The sequence below is a fragment of the Nerophis ophidion genome, linkage group LG12 (genome assembly GCF_033978795.1).
Source record: "Nerophis ophidion isolate RoL-2023_Sa linkage group LG12, RoL_Noph_v1.0, whole genome shotgun sequence".
NCBI lineage: Eukaryota > Metazoa > Chordata > Actinopteri > Syngnathiformes > Syngnathidae > Nerophis > Nerophis ophidion.
In genome coordinates this window covers 11,680,394-11,707,733 of record NC_084622.1, presented here as the reverse complement: position 1 = coordinate 11,707,733, position 27,340 = coordinate 11,680,394, and the positions used below count along the sequence as shown (strand labels likewise).

Genomic DNA, 27,340 nt, shown 5'->3' with positions numbered 1-27,340 from the left:
TTGGAGCGCTTTTCGTTTATTCTTATTGATATATTTTTTTTGTTAGAATTTCCTTAGATTAGTATTCCTCCTTATTTTTGTGGAGTGATTTTGAGGTCATTGTTTATCCTCGGAATCATTTTTCCGCGTGTTGATTATTCTTGCGAAAAACTTTTTGCATTGGAGGTAAAAAGTTGTTTCAAAATAAAAGCTTTATTTTTTTAACTTCCTCTCTGCATCCGGGTCCTCTCCTTACTCCGAGTCCTAACAGGCGCAACATGAAGTCTAAAATAGCAGAGGGGAGACCGTTGAACAACTTAAGCTGTACATCAGGCAAGAATGGGGAAAAAATTCCACTCAAAAATGTGTCTCCTCAGTTCCCAAACATTTACTGAGTGCTGTTAAAAGGAAAGGCCATGTAATACACTACTAAAAATGCTTTTTTTTGCAATTTGTTGCTACCATTAAATTCTAGATTAATATTACTTGCAAAAATAAATCAATTTCCCAGTTCTAACATTAAGTATCTTTTCTTTTCAGTCTATCCATTTCTATTCTGTTTTTTTTTACCATTTACACAACGTGCCAACATCAAAATTCCCTGGTTTTCTACCTATTCAGTGGTTAACTTATTCCACTTAACATCTAAGGACGTGTTCAGTGTTTGTTACATGTTGTCAAAATTCTTTTAATATAAACACATTGGCGTTTGACACGTTCATAACAGCAGTGACTTACATGCTCTGCACAGTTTACTAGGATTTTAATGTAACAAACAAACAAAAAAACCCAGACAAGTCTTTGTTATGGCTCTGCCGCCTTTCTAGACTCAAAGCTTTGTGGGTTATGAGAGCATTTCCCCTCCTCATGGAGGGGAGTCACGCCCCTCATTTCTATCCAGCAGGGAGCTCAAATCCTACTGGCTGCGAGGCACACCGGGTAGGGTTTGGGAGGTTCTCCTTTGTTTACATGTTAGCAGGGAGAAGCCAACAACAACTATTACCTTGGGAAGGCAGGCAGGCGCTTCACAGTTATCCGGCAGAGCAGGAGCAACACACACTAGCATCCAACTGCACAAAACAAACCTTTGTTCTCTCGGATTCTTTACATAAAAATCATCCCGACACCAAATACAGAATGCATGTTTTAATTAACATAGCAGGCAACGTTGAGGTTTGATTCTCAAACCAAACTTTGCAGTCGGTTAGAAGCTGAGACAGTAACAGCAGGAAGTGACTCTGCTCCGCCGTGGGTGTATGTTCCCACTTATGTTTAGAATAAGATCATATATCTTCATACTGGCTAACAAAAAGCTTAATCTAATCCATGCAGCCATGATTCTCAATCTCTCGATACTTCAACCTACCAGGCTGGAAAAGCAGCATGGATATTTAGCGTCCGTGGGTCATTTATTCTGCAGAACTCTGCAAAGCGGCCCGCACGCTAATGGAGCCCTATTGTGATTGAAGGTTTTTACGACAGGATAAAAATCAATAGGGTTCCTTGTGCATGGCGGTCTCTATAGGTGTGTGTTTTATCCTTTATATCAAATGCTTGTCTTATCTCATTTAGAGTAGATCAGGGGTTGGCAACCCAAAATGTTGAAAGAGCCGTATTGGACCAAAAATACAAAAAAAAAATCTGTCCGGAGCCGCAAAAAATGAAAAGCCGTATATAAGTGTTGTATGGAAGGCGACACATGACATGAGTATGTCTATATTTTCGTATTTCCTTGAATTGCCGCCGGGTATATAGTATGCGCCTGCCTAGAATTACTGCCATGTCAAACTCATTTCGCAAAATAATTTAGCGCATGCTTAGCATTACCGCCGGGTCAAACTCATTTCACAAAATATTATCTAGAATCTAGAATTCCCGCCGGGTCAAACTCGTTTCGCAAAATAACTAGCATATGCCTAGAATATCCGCAGGGTCAAACTCGTCACGTCACGAGTGACACTTCACCTGTCATCATATTCAAAATGGAGGAGGCTGATTTCAATAATTTGAAATCGCATAAAGGGAAGAAGATTAAGAGCCATTCAGTAGGATTTAAAGTCCAAGCTATTGAAAAGAACAGTAAGCAGCTATGTTTTATTAATATACCGTAGCTGTGTGTGTCAAATATGAGTCATTAAATGACTTCCGCCTCCTGGAGGTAGAGGGCGCTAATGATCCTTCTTGCCACTACTCGGCTGCTGCAGAAGAAGTGACAACAAGCAGCAAGAGTGAGCAGCGATCGTTTATTTTTTCCTCTCGCTTGCACTTTTAACATGGAGGATTACATACCTAAAATAAAACAGTTTTCTAAACTGGACTTTTAATCGAAGCAGGAGGTAATAAAGGAAGATCTCCATCGAGACAGTGACTTTTAAAACTGATAAAAGATAAGGAAGACTTCTATAAACAAGTTATTGATGCTTTTGATCAGAAGGAGCTGCGCATGGACTTCATTTATAAGTAAAGGTAAGACCATAATAACGTGTTTTTATTAAATGTGCTTTTCATGATGGTATCCTTAAATCACACTCAAATTTTTAAGCGCAGGCCTAAATTTACCGCATGCCTTTGGTAAGTGCCGGAGTGAGTAGCCTGCTATCAAAATGACTGTGTTGCAGGCTGACACAAATCTTCGTTGACAGAAATGTTGAAATATAATATTCATTCTACCCATTTTTACAACATTGGAAAACATTAGTAAAACAGAGGCTTCTCAGAGGGTGAGATAACATTTGGATATTACTGGCTTGGAATGGCCAGAGGTGAACATTAAAGAAAATGGCGGGCTGTCTTCTTCAAATGGATTTATAACAATCTATGCAAGCTGAAATGCAGGCAATATTACTTACATATAGGTAATATGTCACGAGAAATGCAGATACAAATTAAATACACAGAGGACAAAGGAAATTAAATGAGCTCAAATATCAAAACAAGTGAGGCATAATGAGCTAGCCTGAATAGCATGTTAGCGTTGATTAGCTTGCAGTCATGCACTGACCACATATGCCTGATAAGCATTCCACACAACTCAATAAAGCGACAAAGCTCACCTTTGTGCGTTCACACACAGCATAAAAAATTTGGTGGACAAAATGAGACAAAGACGGAGTTACGTAATAGATATTTCACTGGCATCGTTGGAAAAGGTTATACATGTAAACAAACTCCGGTGAGTTCAAGAACTGCCAAAATTAGTAGGACGAAATGGCATTCGTCAAATACCGTATTTTTCGGACTATAAATATCAGTTTTTTTCATGGTTGCGACTTATGTGTGAAATTATTAACACATTATTGTAAAATATCAAATAATATCATTTACTGTAGCTCATTCATGTAAGAGACTAGACGTATAAGATTTAATGGTATTTGGCGATTATGAGTGACAGATTGTTTGGTAAACGCACAGCATGTTCTATATCAGGGATAGGGAACCTATGGCTCTAGAGCCAGATGTGGCCCTTTTGCATCTGGCTCTCGGATAAATCTGAGCTGACATTGTTTAACATGATAAGTAATGAATAATTCCACTTGTAATAAGTGTTAAAAATAATGTTCAAAACATAAAACATTCTCATGCATTTTTAGTCCATTCATCCGTTTACTACCGCACCTGTTCAAGAAGTTGCATTAAGAAGTTATTTATTTACTATTGGTTAGTGTGGGGCTTGCCCTCCTGGGGGTTCTTCAGACCACCAAGCACCGACATGAGAGCCTGTTTCAGGGTTACACTATTGTTTTATTTTTCAATAAACCTCTCAGTTGCTTTCCAGAAATTGTATTTTTCTCTTTCGTTCTCGCTCGCTGATTTCGAGGCCGGTCCTGACACACCCCAGTTTGCTGCAGGCCTGCGGGCCACCCCCCCCCCCCCCCCACAGTTAGCTTCAGAATAACAATGTTATTACAAAGAATAAGAGACTTATTATACTCTAGAAATATTGGTCTTACTTAAAAATGCACGCGTTTAGTGTTCAGTGTTAAAAAAAATATTATATGGCTCTTACGGAAATACATTTTAAAATATTTGGCTTTTTGGCTCTCTCAGCCGAAAAGTATCCCGACCCCTGTTCTATATGTTATAGTTATTTGAATGACTCTTACCATAATATTTTACGTTAACATAGCAGGCACCTTCTCAGTTGGTTATTTATGCCTCATATAACGTACACTTATTCAGCCGGTTGTTCACTATTCTTTATTTATTTTAAATTGCCTTTCAAATGTCTATTTTTGTTGTTGGGTTTTATCAAATAAATTTCCCCCCAAAATGCGACTTATACTCCAGTGCGACTTATATATGTTTTTTCCCTTCTTTATTATGCATTTTCGGTAAGTGCGACTTATACTCCGGAGCGACTTATACTCCGGAGCGACTTATACTCCGAAAAGTACGGTACTCCCATCAGAAAAGCATGTTTAATATAAATTGTGGGATTTCTAACAATTAATAACAGGGTATCTTCAGGTTTCAGCAAGTCAAATTTAAGACTTTTTAAGACCTTTTTAATTCCACCTTGAATGAAATTTAAGCCCGAAAAAATAATAAAAGAAATCTATAAATATTAGCGATGTTTGGGGATCCCACTGTACTACAACCTCAATGACAATCAGTCAAGTTTACATTTTGTATGTTTATTAATAAACAAACTGATAAGCACCACTCTGCCAAACAGCTTATCAAAAATCTTGAGAGATCCAAAAACTTTGAAATCCAAAACAAACAAACCAACACCAACGCCAGTAAAAACATAATAACCGAGGTGAGGGGAAAAATAAATTACATTTGGTCAATAATAGTGCAATAATAGTACAAAACAGTATTATAACATCAACAACAAAACACTGAACACACACTCAAATGAGCCTCAGTTGAGCTTCAGCTGGCTGTTCTCATTCACGAGTTCTGCCTCTATTTTTTTCAGCTCACTTATTTTTTCTTTGTATCTCTTGAAGAGAAACAAAGCTGAAATCACTCACTTTTACTCAAAGCCATGCCATAACTTTTACTCAAAGACGTGCCCCGAAAAAACCCCCAAAAAACTGTCCGGACAATTTAAGAGCATTGAGTACAGAATTTAAGACAATTTTAAGAATTTATAATAAATGTAATACTTTTGAAGGCCTTAATTTTAGATACATGAATTTAAGACTTTTTAAGCCTTTGTAACATGGCTGTCAAACTCTGGCCCGCGGGCCAAATTTGGCCCGCCGTGAATTTTCATTTGGCCCTTGAGGCAATATCAAATTAACATTAGAGCTGGCCCGCCGGTATTATACAGCGGTGGTGTAGCTGTAAAACCGCATTCACCGCTAATACTCATACTTGCTAACCCTCACCCCCGATTTTCCAAGGAAACTCCCAAATTTCAGTGCCCCTCCCGAAAATCACCAAGGGGCAACCATTCTCCCAAATTTCTCCCGATTCCCACCTGGACAACAATATTGGGGGCGTGCCTTAAAAGCACTGCCTTAAGCGTCCTCTAAAACCTTTCGTCACGTCCGCTTTTCCGACGTAGAAACAGCGTGCCGGCCTAGTCACATGATATATGTGGCTTTTACACACACACACACACACACACACACACACACACACACACAAGCTAATGCAATGCAAGCTTGGTCAACAGCCATACAGGTCACACTGAGGGTGGCTGTATAAACAACTTTAAGACTGTTACAAATATGCGCCACTGTGAACCAACACCAAACGAAAATGACAAGCAAATTTCGGGAGAACATCCGCACTGTAACACAACATAAACACAACAGAACAAATACACAGAACCCGTTTGCAGCACTACCTCTTCCTGGACGCTACAATATACAAATGTATTATTAGCCTGTGGGAAAAGTTTATTTTGATATTTACCTGAGAAGGCTGCAAATAGAAAAGAGGCATTCAATTTCTATTTAAATTTGATTTGATATGCCATTGCTATTTTTAAATTATTAATATTATTTGAAACTCGATTTTGCATGTCACTATAAAGTCATATAAGTCTCGCTTGTTCAATATCAATGCAAAACTTGTTTGGGTCCCTATTAAAAGGTTGATTTGTTCAACCTTGGCCCACGGCTTAGTTCAGTTTAAAATTTTGGCCCACTCTGTATTTGAGTTTGACACCCCTGCTTTATAAGGATCCGCGGATACCCTGAATAAGGTGTGTGTCCTATTTGTCCTCCCAGAGAAACCCTATTAAAACAAATATGTATTTTTCCCCATATTTTTTTATTTTCATACATTATTTGAAAAGCTCCAGGGAGCCTCTAATACGGCGTTAAAAAGCCGCAGGTTGCAGAACCCTGGAGTAGATCAACATACAATGCAGGTCAAACAAAAGCTTTTGCATGCCTGACTTTTATATGGCTCCCAACACACACACACACACACACACACACACACACACACACACACACACACACACACACACACACACACACACAAAGAAAGTCAATACCTGAATCGTGATCTAACAATCTAATGCCGACGACGCAATGTAAACCGAGACTTTTGTCCTCTTTCATCACGCTTGCTTGCTTTGTAACGTAACATTTCATTTGGTGGGTGGGATGGCGAGGAGTCTGGAAAAACAGATTAATAAAAAACAAAGAAAGCAGCGCCGGAAAAACATTCGGAGAAAAACAAAAACAACAAAAGATTACAATGGATTGGTTTAAGCGGAAATGATGCGACGCTAACCCAATACTGTCAATGGCGCTGAGTGTGGATTTAAGCGTTTAAAACAAATCTGCTCTTGACCCTTGTGTAATGTTCATATTGTTGACTTTTGTGTTAAAACACTGAACAGATGTTTACCGTATCCCAATAAACATCTGTTCAGTATTTCAACATTAAAGTGTTTGATTGTGAGGCATTAAAAGCCACAAAATGCAAGGGGTCCATCAGACCCACAAACGCTGGCTGAGTAACAACAATATGAACGTTGCGTGGAATATTTCTCTCCCAGTTTCTGCATCCCACTAGGATTCTTCTTTTGTGTTTCTGCACCTGCGGTTCCACACAACGTTGCAAAATTGTTTGTCAACACTGTCTGCTCTCTTTTTCTCGCACATTTGACCCTCTGGTGTTTTGCGTACGTACACGCTGTCCTCCTGTCTAGGCATGCTCTGTGTGTGTTACACAGAACATCAATTTCCGCACTTCTATTAGACCCGGACATTTTATATGTAACAGAATTGTGTAGGAGGGGTGTATGGTGTGTGGTCCTTAAATATGTATTCTGATATATGTTCGTCACAGAAAATGAGGCAAAGTCAGTGGAAAATTTCTCTGCCAGTTTCTGCATCCCACTGGGGTTCTTCTTTTGTGTTTCTGCACCTGCGGTTCCACACAATGTTGCAAAATTGTTTGTCAACACTGTCTGCTCTCTTTTTCTCGCACATTTTGACCCTCTGTCCTCCTCCTGTCTAGGCATGCTCTTGTGTGTGTGTGTGTGTGTGTGTGTGTGTGTGTGTGTGTGTGTGTGTGTGTGTGTGTGTGTGTGTGTGTGTGTGTGTGTGTGTTACACAGAACATCAATTTCCGCACTTCTATTGGCCCCGGACATTTTATATGTAATAGAATTGTGTAGGAGGGCTGTATGGTCATCAAATATGTATTCTGATATATGTTCGTCACAGAAAATGAGCCAAAGTCAGTGGAAAATTTATCTGCCAGTTTCTGCATCCCACAGGGATTCTTCTTCTGTGTTCTTGCACCTGCTGTTCCCACACAAGGTTGCAACATTTTTTGTCAACACTGTCTGCTCTCTTTTTCTTGCACATTTTGACCCTCTGATGTTCTGCGTACGTACACGCTGTCCTCCTGTCTAGGCATGCTCTGTGTGTATGTGTGTGTGTGTTACACAGAACATCAATTTCCGCACTTCTATTAGACCCGGACATTTTATATGTAATAGAATTGTGTAGGGGGGATGTACGGTGTGTGGTCATTAAATATGTATTCTGATATATGTTCGTCACAGAAAATGAGCCAAAGTCAGTGGAAATTTTCTCTGCCAGTTTCTGCATACCACAGGGATTCTTATTTCGTGTTCTTGCACCTTCCGTTCCCACACAAGGTTGCAACATTGTTTGTCAACACTGTCTGCTCTCTTTTTCTCGCACAGTTTGACCCTCTGATGTTTTGCGTACGTACACGCTGTCCTCCTGTCTAGGCATGCTCTGTGTGTGTGTGTGTTACACAGAACATCAATTTCCGCACTTCTATTAGACCCAGACATTTTATATGTAATAGAATTGTGTAGGGGGGGGTGTACGGTGTGTGGTCATTAAATATGTATTCTGATATATGTTCGTCACAGAAAATGAGCCAAAGTCAGTGGAAAATTTCTCTGCCAGTTTTTTCTTCCCAAAGGGATTCTTCTTTTGTGTTCTTGCACCTGCCGTTCCCACACAAGGTTGCAATATTGTTTGTCAACACTATCTGCTCTCTTTTTCTCGCACATTTTGACCCTCTGATGTTCTGTGTACTTACACGCTGTCCTCCTCCTGTCTAGGCCTGCTCTGTGTGTGTGTGTGTGTGTGTGTGTGCGTGTGTGTTACACAGAACTTCAATTTCCGCACTTCTAATAGCCCCGGGTCCAGTGGACCCGGACATTTTATATGTAATACAATTGTGTATGGGGGGGGGGGGGGGGGGGTGTATGGTGTGTGGTCCTTAAATATGTATTCTGATATATGTTTGTCACAGAAAATGAGGCAAAGTCAGTGGAAAATTTCTCAGCCAGTTTCTGCATCCCACTGGGATTCTTCTTTTGTGTTTCTGCACCTGCGGTTCCACACAACGTTGCAAAATTGTTTGTCAACACTGTCTGCTCTCTTTTTCTCGCACATTTTGACCCTCTGATGTTTTGCGTACGTACACGCTGGCCTCCTGTCTAGGCATGCTCTGTTTGTGTGTGTGTGTGTGTGTGTGTGTGTGTGTGTGTGTGTGTGTGTGTGTGTGTGTGTGTGTGTTACACAGAACATCAATTTCCACACTTCTATTAGCCCCGGACATTTTATATGTAATAGAATTGTGTAGGAGAGGTGTATGGTGTGTGGTCATTAAATATGTATTCTGATATATGTTCCTCACAGAAAATGAGGCAAAGTCAGTGGAAAATTTCTCTGCCAGTTTCTGCATCCCACAGGAATTCTTCTTCTGTGTTCTTGCACCTGCTGTTCCCACACAAGGTTGCAACATTGTTTTTCAACACTATCTGCTCTCTTTTTCTCACACATTTTGACCCTCTGATATTCTGTGTACCTACACTCTGTCCTCCTCCTGTCTAGGCCTGCTCTGTGTGTGTGTGTGTGTGTGTGTGTGTGTGTGTGTGTGTGTGTGTGTGTGTGTGTGTTACACAGAACTTCAATTTCCACACTTCTAAAAGCCCCAGGTCCAGTGGACCCGGACATTTTATATGTAATAGAATTGTGTAGGGGGGTGTATGGTGTGTGGTCATTAAATATGTATTCTGATATATGTTCGTCACAGAAAATGAGCCAAAGTCAGTGGAAAATTTATCTGGCAGTTTCTGCATCCCACAGGGATTCTTCTTTTGTGTTCTTGCACCTGCTGTTCCCACACAAGGTCGCAACATTGTTTGTCAACACTGTTTGCTCTCTATTTCTCGCACAGTTTGACCCTCTGACGTTCTGTGTACCTACACACAGTCCTCCTCTTGTCTAGGCCTGTTGTGTGTGTGTGTGTGTGTGTGTGTGTGTGTGTGTGTGTGTGTGTGTGGTACACAGAACGTTAATTTTCACACTTCTATTAGCACCGGGTCCCGTGGACCTGGACATCTTATATGTAACATAATTGTGTAGGAGGGGTGTATGGTGTGTGGTCATTAAATATGTATCTGATATATGTTGTTCCCAGAAAATGAGCCAAAGTCAGTGAGTCTCAGTTTGAAAAATTAATTAATTGTATCATTTTTTTCTTTTAATAAAAAATGAAAACGGGTCCCACAGACCTGAACACCACGCATGGTGTGATTTAAAAACAAATCTGCTCTTAAATAGCTTATGTCATAATAAAGTATTCTCTTTATAGTCAGTCAGTTTTTGATTCATGGGCAATAAATGTGTCTTTAATTAGATATTTCCTGAACATCAAATCAACCTCCGAAAAAAACCTTCTTAAAAGTTGTGCAACTGCATTAAAAAAAATGGTATTTTTCGCCAATATAATTTTTTTCGTAATATTCCTAAATATGACGGTAATTAATAACGTCACACCTGCTTCATTTAAAAAAAAAAAAAAATCAACTTTAAAACAGCACACATGCTACACTTTTGGTGTGGATGAACAACTAAAACCTTTTTTCCCCACAAATATTAAACTCTTCCCGCAAAAAGACCAATAATTAATGTACAAATATGATGTACCAATTCTGTCAAATTGTATTGAGCCTCCTCTCCTGTCCCATTATAAAGAAGTGGTTTTAAAACTTTTTCCACCAAGTACCCCCACCTCAAAAAAAAACTTGGCTCTCCAAGTACCACCAAAATGACCAACTATAAAATACACTTGCGTAGTAAACCTAAGTATTCATTAGTGGTTTTGTTTAACAAGAATCTGTAATATTTTCGGCTGTTGTAACATTACACTTAATTTGGACAGTAACACTGTCTCTGAATATATGAAACTAAAACACTCTCCTTTAATTAAGTGATTGTTTGGCATGCCACCAGTTGGAGCCCGTGTATCACTGGTAAAAGCTGTGCAACTGCATTCACAAACTGCCAAAAAGGCTATTTTCCGCCAATATAATTTTTTTTCGTAATGTTCCTAAATATGATAGCAAGTAATAGCATCACACCTGCTTCATTTAAAAAAAATCTATTGAAAACAGCAAACATGCTACTCCTTTGGAGTGGATTAACTATACAACATTATTCACATGTGAATAATACAAATACAGTCTATTATACAGCATTATTCACATGTGAATAATATAAATACAGTCCCTTATACAGCATTATTCACATGTGAATAATATAAATATGGACCTTATACAGCATTATTCACATGTGAATAATATAAATACAGTCTATTATACAGCATTATTCACATGTGAATAACATAAATGTAGTCTATTATAGAGCATTATTCACATGTGAATAACATAAATACAGTCTATTATACAGCATTATTCACATGTGGATAACAAATAGTCTATTATACAGCATTATTCACATGTGAATAATATAAATACAGTCTATATAGAGCATTATTCACATGTGAATAATATAAATACAGTCTATTATACAGCATTATTCGCATGTGAATAACAAATAGTCTATTATACAGCATTATTCACATGTGAATAGTATAAATACAGTCCCTTATACAGCATTATTCACATGTGAATAATATAAATACAGTCTATTATACAGCATTATTCACATGTGAATAATATAAATACAGTCTATTATGCAGCATTATTCACATGTGAATAATATAAATACAGTCTATTATACATCATTATTCGCATGTGAACAATATAAATACAGTCTATTATACAGCATTATTCACATGTGAATAATATAAATACAGTCTATTATACAGCATTATTCACATGTGAATATAAATACAGTCCATTATACAGCATTATTCACATGTGAATAATATAAATACAGTCTTTTATACAGCATTATTCACATGTGAATAACAAATACAGTCTATTATACAGCATTATTCATATGTGAATAACATTTTAGGTGAGGGATATTAGTACTGTATAATGCATATGTTCCTTTTTGACTGTACTCAAATGTATAATGTATTTCTGTTATTCACATGTGAATAATGCTGTATAATACACTGTATTTATGTTATTAACTTGTGAATAAAGCTGTATGATTGACTGTATTTATATTATTGACATGTGAATAATGCTGTATAATAGACTGTATTCATATTATTCACATGGAAAAAATACCCAAGTGTTTATTGTCTATTGTGAGCAAACTGTGGTGCTGAATTTCCCCCAGGGATCAGCTTCCTCATTGCAATTTAAGTGACATTTTTAACTTAGTAATAGTGCCTATGATTTTGACCAAGAACATTCAGATAATGGGATGTGGGATCCGAGCCGAGGATGTCGTTTTGGCTTGAGCAGCTCTTTGAGACACTCGTGATTTAGGGCCATTATATAAGTATACATTGATTGATCGATTGATAAGCTCAGGCAGTGTTTTCATTATGCGGAACAGTTCAGTTTGGCGTGGTATGATTTGTTGGCAGGACGGCAATAGCCTAGGTCCCTAAATAGAGCAACATTATAGCACACCAGCAAGACCGCGTGCAATTCAACTAAAAGACAATAGAATCAGCTTTATTAGCCAGGTATGTTTAACACACAAGGAATTTGACAAAACTGGTACAAAACTAACAATGTATTTGGCTGGTTTGCTTGGCACAAACTGAGTTCACACGGCTCATTAACAGTTTTTTCCCCCCCGCTTGTTTCTGTATAAACCTGGCCGACACAACTTGGGAAGACTAATAAGTTGATCCGGCCTGTGAAGGCAGCAACAGAGCTGTAAAAGGGGGCGACAGCACCGGCGTGAATGGGAATACCGGCAAGCTGGGACCAGGGTTTGGCATTTTAACTTGAGAGACCCACCTCTACTGGACTGTTGTGTTGAAAGCAATTGTCTCTGCCAGGCAAGCATTACACAGACCGCACCAGACGCTGGGATTGATGTCGTTACATCTAATTATCTGAATCCGGGATGCTGTGTTTTGCTTTGATGGATCCGCGGTGCAAATTTCGCAGGGTCGCGGTGTGAACGGGTTTACAGATAGAAGTCCATAAACCAGGGGTGTCCAAACTTTTCCATAGAAGGCCGCACACGGAAAAATTTAAGCATGCGGGGGGGGCATTTAGATTTTTAATTTTCAATTCATACCAAAATGAATGGATTTTTGTTTTAATCCTTAAAGGGGAACATTATCACCAGACCTATGTAAGCGTCAATATATACTTTGATGGTGCAGAAAAAAGGCCATCTATTTTTTTAACCCATTTCCGAACTCTAAATGGGTGAATTTTGGCGAATTAAACGCCTTTCTGTTTATCGCACTGGAGGCGATGACGTCAGAATGTGACGTCGCCGAGGTAACACACCCGCCATTTTCATTTTCAACACATTACAAACACCGGGCCTCAGCTCTGTTATTTTCCCTTTTTTTGACTATTTTTTGGAACCTTGGAGACATCATGCCTCGTCGGTGTGTTGTCGGAGGGTGTAACAACACTAACAGGGATGGATTCAAGTTGCACCACTGGCACAAAGATGCGAAAGTGTCTGCCGCCAGACCCCCATTGAATGTGCTGGAGTGTCTCCACATTTTACCGGCGATGCTAAGGCAGACATGACACAGAGACGTATGGATAACCTGCAGATGCATTTGCAACGATAGTCAACGAAATCACAAAAGGTGAGTTTTGTTGATGTTGACTGCCAGCTAATCGATGCTAACATGCTACGCTAATCGATGCTAACATGCTATTAACCGGCGGTGCTAAAGCAGACATGTTACAGAGATGTATGGATAACCTGTAGATCCATTTGCAACTATATTACGTTTCCTTCCACCCACATTTAATGCGAAAAAACCCACTTACCAATCGACGGATTTAAGTTGCTCCAGTGTCAAAAGATGCGAAAGTCCTGATCGTTTGGTCCGCACATTTTACCGGCGATGCTAACGCAGCTATTCGGCCATGCTATGGCTATGAATAGCGTCAATAGCTATTCGCTCAATAGCTCAGTTTCTTCTTCAATACTTTCATACTCCAACCATCTGTTTCAATACATGCGTAATCTGTTGAATCGCTTAAATCGCTGAAATCCGAGTTTAAATCCGAGCTAATGTTGCGATATCTTGCTGTGGTATTCCCATCGTTTGCTTACATTGGCAGCACTGTGTGACGTCACAGGGAAATGGCCAGTGTCTTCACAGAGAGCGAAAATAAGGCACTTTAAAGCTTTATTTAGGGATATTCCGAGACCGTTAAAATTTTGAAAAAAATTTCAAAAAATACAACAAGCCACTGGGAACTGATTTTTATTGTTTTTAACCCTTTTGAAATTGTGATAATGTTCCCCTTTAAGGCTCCTGGGGAGCATAGAGTGTCTCAGTCACTAAAATGTTAAAAATAAGTCAAATTATTATTTTTTTAAATTATTTAATACTTACAGTAAATCTCTATATCAACTTTGTTTTTTATAGTAAAACTGAAAAATGCAGTATTTAGATGGATAGATAGATAGATAGTACTTTATTAATTCCTTCAGGAGAGTTCCTTTATTTAGCAATTAAAGCCCTAAAAAGATCAATAATGCAGAACACCATTGATTTTAATTATTTAATATTTTTGAGTAATCACAGTGAAAAGTTAAATAAAATCCTCCTAAATATATTTGAGATCCGAAAGGTTCCCCACTCATAAAGTGATGCATTTTCATTATTTTTTTTACTTTTAACACTTAAATTTATAGATCAACTTCCGATATATATGTCGATTTTAAGTTTGAACTATTATTTTGTTTGTTTTATGCACTTTTGTCAAAACTTTGATGTTTTTATATGGGAACCACACAACATATGCAATATTTTTTCCCACATAAAACATTTTAAAGTATAATTTTTAAGTAATAATTCTTAGTATTGTTTTGAGCAATGGAAAAAAAAGAAAATAAAGACAAAAGGAAAAAAAAAACTGCCTGCATGGCAGCTTTGTGTCAACATTGCCACTTTTTCTAAATGTTTTTTTTAATTTTTGCAATACTATCAATTTTGCAATTTTTGCCGAATGTGTGGCGGGCCGGTAAACGATTAGCTGCGGGCCGCAAATGGCCCCCGGGCCGCACTTTGGACACCATAAACCATATTACGATAAAGGCTATCCAAAATCTACTTGAGTCATAAATATAAACCTTCTCCTCTTTAGAAGACTACTGAAAACCACAGTCAATGGACGGCCTAAGAATATGCCAGAACACAACAAAGCTAAAGCGAACGGGATTACGCTGCAACAAAGTCTGGTTGACACGCATAACTTGTGTTATTACGACTATGACAATAAAAGAAATGATTGATTGATTAATGAAAAAAAAAAGACTTATATTCACAAAACTTTTAGGAGTGGTAATATGACACGTGGACACATTTAATCGGATTAAAAGCCAAACCGGAATAACAATGCTTGACATAAACATGCAATTCGGAATATTTTGACCTGATCACACGCTCGGATTAGAATTTCATTTTGATCTAGACGGGTGGTTTATGCCTATAGTCCTTCATATTGGAGCTAGGGCTGGGCGATATATCGAATATACTCGATATATCGCCTGTTTGCGATATAGAAAATGACGCAGTTGCTTTTAGCTGCCGGCATTAGAGCACAGGATTTCATCACTATTTGTTGCATCTGCTTCTCACAGAGACATAAAACAAGCGCACCTTCTTACATATGTATACGCCCTCGCGGAGCAGAGAGGTAGCTGCATGGGTAATGTTAGCTGTGATGCGAGTGGTAGTACGAGAGAGAGAAAGTGCGAATCTGGTAACAAATGAAGGAAGAATTAACACTGTTACACCACACTATGAACCCACACCAAACAAGAATGACAAACACATTTCGGGAGAACATCCGCACCGTAACAGAACATAAACACAACAGAACAAATACCCAGAACCCGTTGCAGCACTAACTCTTCCGGGACGCTACAATATACACCCCCGCTACCAAGAAAACTCGATTTTGCATGTCACTATAAAGTTATATAAGCCTTGCTTGTTCAATATTCAATGCAAAACTTGTTTGGGTCCCTATTAAAAGGTTAAGTTGTTCAACTTTGGCCCGCGGCTTTGTTCAGTTTCGAATTTTGGCCCACTCTGTATTTGAGTTTGACACCCCTGAGCTAGAGAATGCAGAGTGCTTGAAACTCCGCATGTCAACATCTCCGTTCGGTGCCACACCAACAAAATGCTGAGGCAACCATTTCCACATCAACACCGCATGAAAAAAATAGTCAACAACAAAAGGAGATAACGTCCACAGTAACCTACCACATAGTGAAGGACATACACTATTTGATTTCCTATTATGCAGCTCATTTTTATTTGACACTTATTGAAATATCTTGTGTGACATCATGCACAAAAGTGCACTTTGTTTTAAACTATTGTAGTAGCGTTCTGTACAAAAAGTGCACTTTAATTTAGTGTTGTTTTGATATGTCATATTAGTGACATCATGCACAAAAGTGCACTAATAGCTTGTTTTAAAATGTCTCTTGACAATTTTGCACGTTCTGTTTTGGACATGACATGAATGTTTGTGCCACTGCTTAATAACTGTTTAATAAATACAGTTTTATTTGTGATTTCCCTCTCTGCATGAAAGTTTAAGAAGAAGAATGTTTTAATGTAGACACATAGAATCATCATACTGCTGTGATTATATGCATCAAGTGTTCATTCAAGGCTAAGGCAAAATATGGAGATATATGTGGTGTATCGTGACATGGCCTAAAAATATTGAGATATTAAAAAATGGCCATATCGTCTAGCCCTAATTGGAGCGCATAAAAACAATTCTTCAGAAAAATCGGGCCGGAATGATCCTTACGGTGGTGGAGGGTGGACTAAATTTAATAGTCTCGAAATGAAGCGATTGTCTTTTTTCTGTCTTCCAACGTGTGCGTTATATAATGTTTGGCGTGGCTCGGTTGGTAGAGCCGCCTTGGGGGTTCCTGGTTCGATCCCCAGCTTGTCCCATCCTAGCCACGTCCGTTGTGTCCTTGAGCGAAACAGTACTTCACCCTTGCTCCTGATGGGTCCTGGTTAGGGCAGCACCCGCCATCAGTGTGTAAATGTGGAAATAGTGTCAAATCGCTTTGAGTACCTTGAAGGTAGAAAAGCGCTATGTAAGTATAACCCATTTACCATTTGTTGCTCTAAAACCGAGACTGACAAAAAGAAAAAGTATGGTCTGGAATGTCACGTGTTGTTGTAACAATAAAAGAAAGGACAGAGTTGTCCTAAAGAGTTGTTTTATTCAGCTACTCCACGTACTAACTGCTCGTACACAGAATGTCGTAACATGAAGACGCGCGGCAACCTGCACATATCACAGCGTGGTGGGCACAGAACAGCTCCATTTCAAAAAGAAAGGTAAAACAAAAGTAGCGAATGGAAATAATAAATTAAAAGTAAATAAAGTGACAACGTCGGACGAGCAGAAATGCACAGAGCCAGATCCAGCTCCTCCCGGGGGATCCCGAGGCGTTCCCAGGCCAGCCGGGAGACATAGTCTTCCCAACGTGACTTGGGTCTTCCTCTTGGCCTCCTGCCGGTCGGACGTGACCTAGGGAGGTGTTTGGCTGGCATCATGACCAGATGCCCGAACCACATCCTCTGGTTTTACTCTGAGCGGTCTCCGGCAGAGGTAACTCATTTGGGGCGCTTGTACCTGTGATCTTGTCCTTTCGGTCATAACCTAAAGCTCATGACCATAGGAGCGTTGATCGACCGGTAAACTTAGAGCTTTGCCTTCCGGCTCAGCTCCTTCTTCACCACAACGGATCGATACAGCGCCCGCATTACTGAATAAGCCACACCGATCCGCCTGTCGATCTCATCATACTTGAACTCCTCCACTTGGGGGAAAGTCTTCTCCCCAACTTGGAGATGGCGCTCCACCCTTTCCCGGGAGAGGACCATGGACTCTCATCCCAGTCGCTTCCCACGATTTAAGGTGTGATCCATGAAAATGCACATCATAATTGTATAGTTTTTTTTCGGGGTCCATGTACACAGTAACACTCTAATCCGAATTATGTTCGGGTTGAATACATTTTGCCCATGTACACGTGGCGCAGGGTGTCACCCTTTGATAGGGAGTTGGTCCTCAGCATGGCGCCCTTCAGTCAAGGCAAAGGCCTTTTGACCAATCAAGCTCTGTCTGATTTGTCATGTGACTTAAGGGCGCCATGCTGAGGGCCAAATCTGAAACCTTTACTCTCTCTAAGCACTTCTCTGTCCTTGATGCGTGCTATATGTGACGTGCTAACCACTATCATAGCCTTCAAAGTCATCCATGACAATGTTGTCTAGTAGAATAGAATAGAAAGTACTTTATTGATCCCTGGGTAAATTCCGCAACACAGTTCTCTCACAATAAACAAACACTTGGGTATTTTCTACATGTGAAGAATATAAATACAGTCTATTATACAGCATTATTCACATGTGAATACTATAAATACAGTCTATTATACAGCATTATTCACGTGTGAATAATATAAATACAGTGTATTATACAGCATTATTCACATGTGAATAACAAAAATACAGTCTGTTATACAGCATTATTCACATGTGAATAACATAAATACAGTATTTTATACAGCATTATTCACATGTGAATAACATAAATACAGTCAATTATACAGCATTATTCACATGTCCATCCATCCATTTTCTACCGCTTATTCCCTTCGGGTCGCGGGCGCCGCTGGAGCCTATCTCAGCTACAATCGGACGGAAGGCGGGGTACATCCTGGACAAGTCGCCCTCTCATCGCAGGGCACACACAGATGAACAGACAACATTTACAATCACATTCACACACTAGGGCCAATTTAGTGTTGCCAATCAACCTAAAAAATACATTATTCACATGTGAATAATATGAATACAGTCTACTATACAGCATTATTCACATGTGTATAACAAATACAATTTGTTATACAGGATTATTCCCGTGTAAATAACATGAACACAGTCTATTATATAGCATTATTCACATGTGAATAACATGAATACAGTCTATTATACAGCATTACTCACATGTGAATAATATAAATAGTCTGTTGTACAGCATTATTCACATGTGAATACTATAAATACAGTCTATTATACAGCATTACTCACATGTGAATAATAGTGAGGGGTACCTTTCACATTTGACTCAATCCGGGAATCGGTACCCATTTCAAACGTGTCAGTAATGTTTAGACAAAAAAAACATTTTTTTTGTATTCAAAACTGAGCTCCGCTGTTCAGTTATCCTGTTTTACTGTCTTATTTGCAAAGTACGGTACTGTAACATGCAGTGGCTTTACATGCAGTTGCAGTTTCAAGGCATTTGGCAGTAGGGTTCAGACTATGATGTACGGTCTTAAGTCGGGAAGTAGCTTTTGCCATTAAGAAGTATTTTCTTTTGTTGAGCCCTACAAAGTGTTTGTACTGCAAGTACTGTACACATTGATTGTGACGTGCATCTTAGTAGTAGTTTTGATGACCACATTTATGAGGTGTTCGAATCACCATGCGAAACCGTTAATTGGTAGCATGTCGACCTCAAATCCAACATAAATTGGCATTGAACTAGCACGTTTCGAAAAGCGGAGCCTTACTGTACTTTTAAGGGGCTCCTTGTTTTGTTGGCATGAAAAATATCAACATTTCCTCGGGCCCGTTTACACTGCAAACCAAATCCGATTTTTTTTGCCCTCAGGTAACAGAAATCGGATATTTTTGGCCAGTCTAAACGCTCCAAAAAGCTTCAAATCTTATCTTTTGCATCAAATTTGGGCCACATCAAAAGGCAGTCTGAATCCGATTGGAATCTGATCTTTTCAAATGTGACTGCAGACCATATTGCGACTTTTTGAAAAGTCATCCGGTTTTGGTGAACAAGGTATGTTTTCAGTGGCCGAATTTTTGGCTTTTCACTAGCCATAATAGGCTATATGCATTATATACTTTGACTCCAAAGAGATAGTGCTTACATAGTTACGTACTTTGCGCAAGTTGTTTACATAACTGGAGGACCAGAATAGATATGTACACTGTAGCGTATTTGCTTACATAGTTACGTACTTTGCGCAAGTTGTTTACGTAAGTGGAGGACCAGAACAGAGGTGTACACTGTAGCATATTTGCTTACATAGTTACGTATACTGCGCAAGTTGTTTACGTGAGGACCAGAATAGACGTGTACACTTTAGCGTATTTACTTACATAGTTACGTATATTGCGCAAGTTGTTTACGTAAGTGGAGGACCAGAATAGACGTGTACACTTTAGCGTATTTATTTACATAGTTACGTATATTGCGCAAGTTGTTTACGTAAGTGGAGGACCAGAATAGACATGTACACTGTAGCGTATTTGCTTACATAGTTAAGTACTTTGCGCAAGTTGTTTACGTAAGTGGAGGACCAGAATAGACATGTACACTGTAGCGTATTTGCTTACATAGTTAAGTACTTTGCGCAAGTTGTTTACGTAAGTGGAGGACCAGAATAGAGGTGTACACTGTAGCATATTTGGTTACATAGTTACGTACTTTGTGCAAGTTGTTTACGTAAGTGGAGGACCAGAATAGACGTGTACACCGTAGCGTATTTGCTTACATAGTTACGTACTTTGCGCAAGTTGTTTACGTAAGTGGAGGACAAGAATAGACGTGTACACTGTAGCGTATTTGCTTACAAAGTTACGTACTTTGCGCAAGTTGTTAACGTAAGTGGAGACCAGAACAGACGTGTACACTGTAGCGTATTTGCTTAAGTTACGTACATTGCGCAAGTTGTTGACGTAAGTGGAGGACCAGAATAGACGTGTACACTGTAGCGTATTTGCTTACATAGTTACGTACATTGCGCAAGTTGTTTACGTAACTGGAGGACCAGAATAGACGTGTACACTGTAGCGTATTTGCTTAAGTTACGTACTTTGTGCAAGTTGTTTACGTAAGTGGAGGACCAGAATAGACATGTACACTGTAGCGTATTTGCTTAAGTTACGTACTTTGTGCAAGTTTTTTACGTAAATGGAGAACCAGATTAGACGTGTACACTGTAGCGTATGTGCTTAAGTTACGTACATTGCGCAAGTTGTTTACGTAAGTGGAGGACCAGAATAGACGTGTACACAGTAGCATATTTGCTTACATAGTTACGTATTTTGCGCAAGTTGTTTACGTAAGTGGAGGACCAGAATAGACGTGTACACAGTAGCATATTTGCTTAGATAGTTACGTACTTTGCGCAAGTTGTTTACTTAAGTGGAGGACCAGAATAGACGTGTACACTGTAGCGTATTTGCTTACATAATTACGTACATTGCGCAAGTTGTTTACATAAGTGGAGGAACAGAACAGACGTGTATTCTGTAGCATATTTGCTTACATAGTTACGTACTTTACGCAAGTTGTTTACATAAGTGGAGGAACAGAACAGACGTGTATTCTGTAGCATATTTGCTTACATAGTTACGTACTTTACGCAGGTTGTTGACATGAGTGGAGACCAGAACAGACGTGTACACTGTAGCGTATTTGCTTAAGTTACGTACATTGCGCAAGTCGTTTACGTAAGTGGAGGACCAGAATAGACGTGTACACTGTAGCGTATTTACTTACATAGTTACGTACTTTGCACAAGTTGTTTACGTAAGTGGAAGACCAGAATAGACGTGTACACTGTAGTGTATTTGCTTACATAATTACGTATTTTGCGCAAGTTGTTTACGTAAGTGGAGACCAGAACAGACGTGTACACTGTAGCATATTTACTTACATAGTTACGTACTTTGTGCAAGTTGTTTACGTAAGGGAGTTGAAAAATCAAAGCTAACGTAGATTCACGCTGATGTCCGTGTCTCCTTCAATTAACAGCCATAAAAAGATCAGAACCCTCCGAAACATATCACGCCATATATATCCATCTATACATTATAATACTTTAGTTTATTTTCACGTAAAAAGCAATACTTTTTAAAAGGCGTGGCAACTTATTTTGCAAAGTAGTAGTAGTGTTCATTCACTTAATCCGGTCAACTTCTTTCGTGTTGACTTTATCCAACTGTGCATGCAAGTGATGTTGAGGCCTTATTGGGGCCTACGCGCCTGGAGTCTGATAACAATAGCGTTTTACTTGCAGTGTAAACAAGTCAGCTGGAAAACAAAACAAAAAAATCAGATTTGGGCCACTTTATCCTGCAGTGTAAACGCAGTCCAATAGAGGCAGTCTGGCTGACTGTTTGACTGCTTGTTTCCCAGCCAAGTGCTTGCGCCGGTGACGTCACACGTATGATGACACTGTTGGATTTTACGCAAATCAATACCGAGTAGTACCGAAACACTTCGGTCGGCACCTCTAAGCTCAGAATTGGGTAATCATCCCTGGTGTTGTCTGGACTACAACTACTTATTTGTCCTGATTGCAAAAAGGAAGAACTTTGACTCCCAGAGTCAAACGCAGGGCAAAACAGCACGCTCGGATCTCTTTGAACAGTGTTAACAACAAGGCCTGAACACAAAACTCAACATGGTCTCGGGGAGGGGGCGTAAGTCTTGAGGATCAGTGCATTCTGCTGAGTAATACATTTTGTGCCCACAGACGGACTTTTGCGATAATACAGTCAACACACACACACACACACACACACACACACACAGACACACACACACACACACGTGTCACTCGCTACCCTGCACGGACACGCACCCGAAATACCTTGATTTTTGTAGCCCAAACACACATTCCCAACTCTATAATGATACATGTCGGAGAGATGACCCAGAACCACTAATGGACACGTTGAGAATGGAAAAGCGCGCACTTCAGTCATATCCTGAAATTCCTTCGAGCGCAATAATCACGGAGTTGAGCACATTCCAGTTGTAACACTGCCCCACACGCACGCACACACACACAGACACACAAAAACACACACAACTTACATGCAGTGACAGAATCCCAGCCTTACGGGAAACAAGAGGAGAGGGAGGGGGGTTCAAAGATCAGAAAACATATGCAACTCCTTTAGCAAACTATCTAAATGACTAACACATGTGCAAGTACCCGCCCCCTTTCATCATATACACACACACACAACCCCCCCCACACACACACACATGACAGCTCCTTATCGGGATGGTTGACACCAGCTGTCACTCTCAAACCCACCTGACAGCTTGAAAAAAGTTGTACGGGTTGCAGGTTCGATTCCCGCTTCCGCCATCCTAGTCACTGCCGTTGTGTCCTTGGGCAAGACACTTTACCCACCTGCTCCCAGTGCCACCCACACTGGTTTAAATGTAACTTAGATATTGGGTTTCACTATGTAAAGCGCTTTGAGTCACTAGAGAAAAGCGCTATATAAATATAATTCACTTCACTTCGAGCTAGGTCCGGTTTATGCAACTTTTTAGTTAAAGTTTGGCGGAAAAAGTGTCTTGCAGCATGAAAAGTGACCGGAGGATGGCAGAGTATTGCTTTGGCGCAATTATGTTAGCACAATCAAAGCAGCGGTGACAGCGAGGATAAGACAAAAGCATGCTAATAAACATTGTTTCTGTTCACCACCACGGTGTTGGTTTCCTCTCCAAAAAAACGTCTGCCGGTTAAACAACTATCGGTTGCCTCGCCAAAAAATGTGCGCCGGTGACACAAATATCAGTTTCCTCTCCAAAAAAAATGTGTGCCGGCTTAACAGTTATCGGTTTCCTCTCCAAAAAAATGTGCCCTGGTGAAACAACTATTGGTTTCCTCTCCAAAAAATGTGCGCTGGTGAAACAACTATCGGTTTCCTCTCCAAAAAATGTGCGCTGGTGAAACAACTATCGGTTTCCTCTCCAAAAAATGTTCGCTGATGAAACAACTTTCGGTTTCCTCTCTTGAACGCATCATAATTAAATTATCCCCTCAACTCTCCCCCAAAATGGATTAACTCGCTGGAATAAGTGAAGTGAAGTGAATTATATTTTGTATGGCGCTTTTTCTCTAGTGACTCAAAGCGCTTTACATAGTGAAACCCAATATCTAATTCTTACATTTAAACCAGTGTGGATGACACTGCGAGCAGGTGGGTTAAGTGTCTGGCCCAAGGACACAACGGCAGTGACTAGGATGGCGGAAGCGGGGATCGAACCTGCAACCCTCAAGTTGCTGGCACGGCCGCTCTACCAACCGAGCTATACCGCCCCCAAAAAATAAAAAAGACAATATAACATACATCCGTAACGTGGACGCATGTGAAAAAGTGCAATATATTTATCTATACAGAAATCTATTTATTTATATATATTTATATAGTTTATGTATCCATTCATCCATATTCTACCGCTTATTCCCTTCGGGGTCGCGGGGGGCGCTGGCGCCTATCCCAGCTACAATCAGGCGGAAGGCAGTGTACACCCTGGACAAGTCATATATATTTATATATATTTATTTAATTTTTTTAAATTATACATGCACCTTATTGCTTTTTTTTATCCTGCACTTCCATAAGCCTATGTAACGAAATTTCGTTGTTATCTGTGCTGTAAAGTTCAAATTTGAATGACAATAAAAAGGAAGTCTAAGTCTATTACAAAAAAAAAAGGAAGTCTAAAAAAAATGTGTGCCGGTTAAACAACTATCGGTTTCCTCTCCAAAAAATGCGTAGCGGTGGAACAAGTGCTTGCCGCAACAACACCGATGTGTTTCTTCCACTGTCGGCCATTCTTGTTTTGCCGACTGATTGCAATAACGCCACAGACAGACTTGAATAACGTTTAACGTCCTTATCAATAAAAGTGTTAAACGTCATATAAAGCCCTTTTAAATCCAATGTTTCCAATGTCCTTGCATCAATAAAATCTACTGATTTCTTTATAAAACTATGTTAGAGCGATATCTATCTTCCTTAGGGCATACTTGCCGAGCACAAATAAATGTAGTTGAATTTACAGGAAGGAATATAAATCAATATATTGATATAACGATTATTACTTTTTTTCTTTTATATATGTATATATATGTGTGTGTATATGTGTATATGTGTGATTGTTTTTTTGTCAGTATATATACAACTCTCCCTATCAAACACACCTGACGACGTGAAAAAGTTGTACAAGGCTCGAGTTAGATCCGGTTTATGCAACTTTTTAGTTAAAGTTTGACGGAAAAAGTGTGTTGCATCATGTTAGCACAAACAAAGTAGCAGTGACAGCGAGGATAAGAAAAAAGCATGCTAATTTAAACATTGTTTCTGTTCACCACTGCAGTATGGGTTTCCTCTCCAAAAAACGTGCGCAGGTGAAACAACTATCAGTTTCCTCTCCAAAAAATTGGCGCAAGTTAAACTACTATCGGTTTCCTCTCCAAAAAATGTGCACTGGTGAAACCACTATCGGTTTCCTCGTAAAAAAAATATGCACTGGTGAAACAACTATCGGTTTTTTCTCAAAAAAATGTGCACTGGTAAAACAAATATCGGTTTCCTCTCCAAAAAATGTGTACCGGTTAAACAACTAACTATCAGTTTCTTCTCTAAAAAAAATGTGTGCTGGTGAAACAACTATAGGTTTACACTTCAAAAAATGTGCGCCGGTCAAACAACTAACCATCGGTTTCCTCTCCAAAAACGTACGCTGGCGAAACAACTATCAGTTTTCTCTCCAATAAAACGTGCGCTGGTGAAACAACTATTGGTTTCTCCTCCAATAAATTTGCGCTGGCGAAACAACTATCAGTTTCCGCTCCAATAAATGTGCGCTGGTGGTACAACTATTGGTTTCCTCTCCAAAAATTATGGACTGGTGAAACAAGTATTGGTTTCTTCTCCAAAAAATGTGCACTGGTGAAACAACTATCGGTTTCCTCTCCAAAAAATGTGCGCCGGTTAAACAACTGAATATCAGTTTCATCTCTAAAAAATGTGCGGTGGTGAAACAACTATAGGTTTACACTTCAAAAAATGTGCGCCGGTCAAACAACTAACTATCGGTTTCCTCTCCAAAAAACGTGCGCTGGCGAAACAACGATCAGTTTCCGCTCCAAAAAATGTGCACCGGTTAAACAACTAAATATCGGTTTCCTCTCCAAAAAACGTGCACTGGTGAAACAACTCTCAGTTTCCTCTACAATAAAACGTGCGCTGGTGAAACAACTATTGGTTTCCTCTCCAATAAATGTGCTCTGGTGAAACAACTATCGGTTTCCTCTCCAAAAACATGTGCGCTGGTGAAACAACTATCGGTTTCCTCTCCAAAAAAATGTGTGCTGGTGAAACAATTATCAGTTTAAACGCTGTTGAAACAGCTATCGGTTTCCTCTGCAAAAAAAATGTGCGCTGGTGAAACAACTAACTATCAGTTTCCTCCCTAAAAAAAAATTGTGCCGGTGAAAGAACTATAGGTTTACACTTCAAAAATTGTGCGCCGGTTAAACAACTAAATATCGGTTTCCTCTCCAAAAAAATATGTGCTGGTGAAACAACTATCAGTTTGTGACTTGGTGAAACAAATATCGGTTTCCTCTCCAAAAAAAATGTGTGCTGGTGAAACAACTATCAGTTTGTGCGCTTGTGAAACAACTATTGGTTTCCTCTCCAAAAAAATGTGCGCCGGTGAAACAACAAGTGCTTGCCGCAACAACAGCGACGTGCTTCTTCCACTGTCCCGTGTGCTAACAACAAAAGGAGAACAAAAGAGTTTGTATTTTGAAATTCCCATCCCTCCTTCCCTTTGGTACTTCTTCTTTTACTCTTGTATCGGACATTTACGCTCCGCTAACCTCCCCCTCGGAAAGGCTACACAAACAAGCAGACGTTTTACAAGGCAACGGTTTTGCTTTTGTTGTTCGGACTCCCGCGGCGGAGACCCACGTAGACCCGCACTCACCTCAACAAGCTCTTCTTTTCCTCCGACTTTTGAGCCGCTGGTGCGAAGCCAAAGTGCGGGGACGTCAAGACGAGCACATGTCACGGTCGCCGGCGAGGTCCGAGGTGTGTCTTCGCTTTGCCGCGGCCGCTTTTGGAAACACACACACACACACTCTCCCACTTGCATCCACTCAGGCCGGGACACACAGAAAATGGTAAATTTAAGGCCAGTGGGCGGGTTCAAAGTGACGTCACACTACGCCCCTCCCCCCCTCGCCCTCATCACACACAGGAGTCCTCAGGCTCAGAGTGAATGAAGGCTGCAGATTTTGTTATTTAGTCATTTTATATTCTGGATGTATTTATCTAAATGCAGACTGAGTTTCTTATATTTGTGTTATTTCTTAGAATAGGTATAATAGAATAAAATAAAAAGCACCTTATTTATCCCTGGGGGAAATTCAGCGCCACAGTTAGCTCATAATAGACAATAAACGCTTGGGTAATTTTTACATGTGAATAATATAAATACAGTCTATTATACAGCATTATTCACATGTGAATAATATAAATACAGGCTATCATACAGCATTATTCACGTGTGAATAATATAAATACATATATTTACATGTCAATAGTATAAATACAGTTTATTATACAGCATTATTCAC

At 39.6% G+C, this 27,340-nt stretch overlaps 1 protein-coding gene across 2 annotated transcripts in view; it reads right to left on the bottom strand.

The window, feature by feature from the left end:
* fam107b (family with sequence similarity 107 member B) overlaps positions 1–26,883 on the bottom strand; it is a 90,671-nt gene extending 63,788 nt beyond the window's left edge. Inside the window, exon 1 of one of the 2 annotated variants that reach the window (XM_061916805.1) lies at positions 26,689–26,883. The gene's annotated coding sequence lies outside the window, so the exon portion shown is untranslated. The remainder of the gene's footprint in view (positions 1–26,688) is intronic. The other variant, XM_061916804.1, reaches the window with a different exon arrangement.
* Positions 26,884–27,340: the final 457 nt, after the last annotated feature.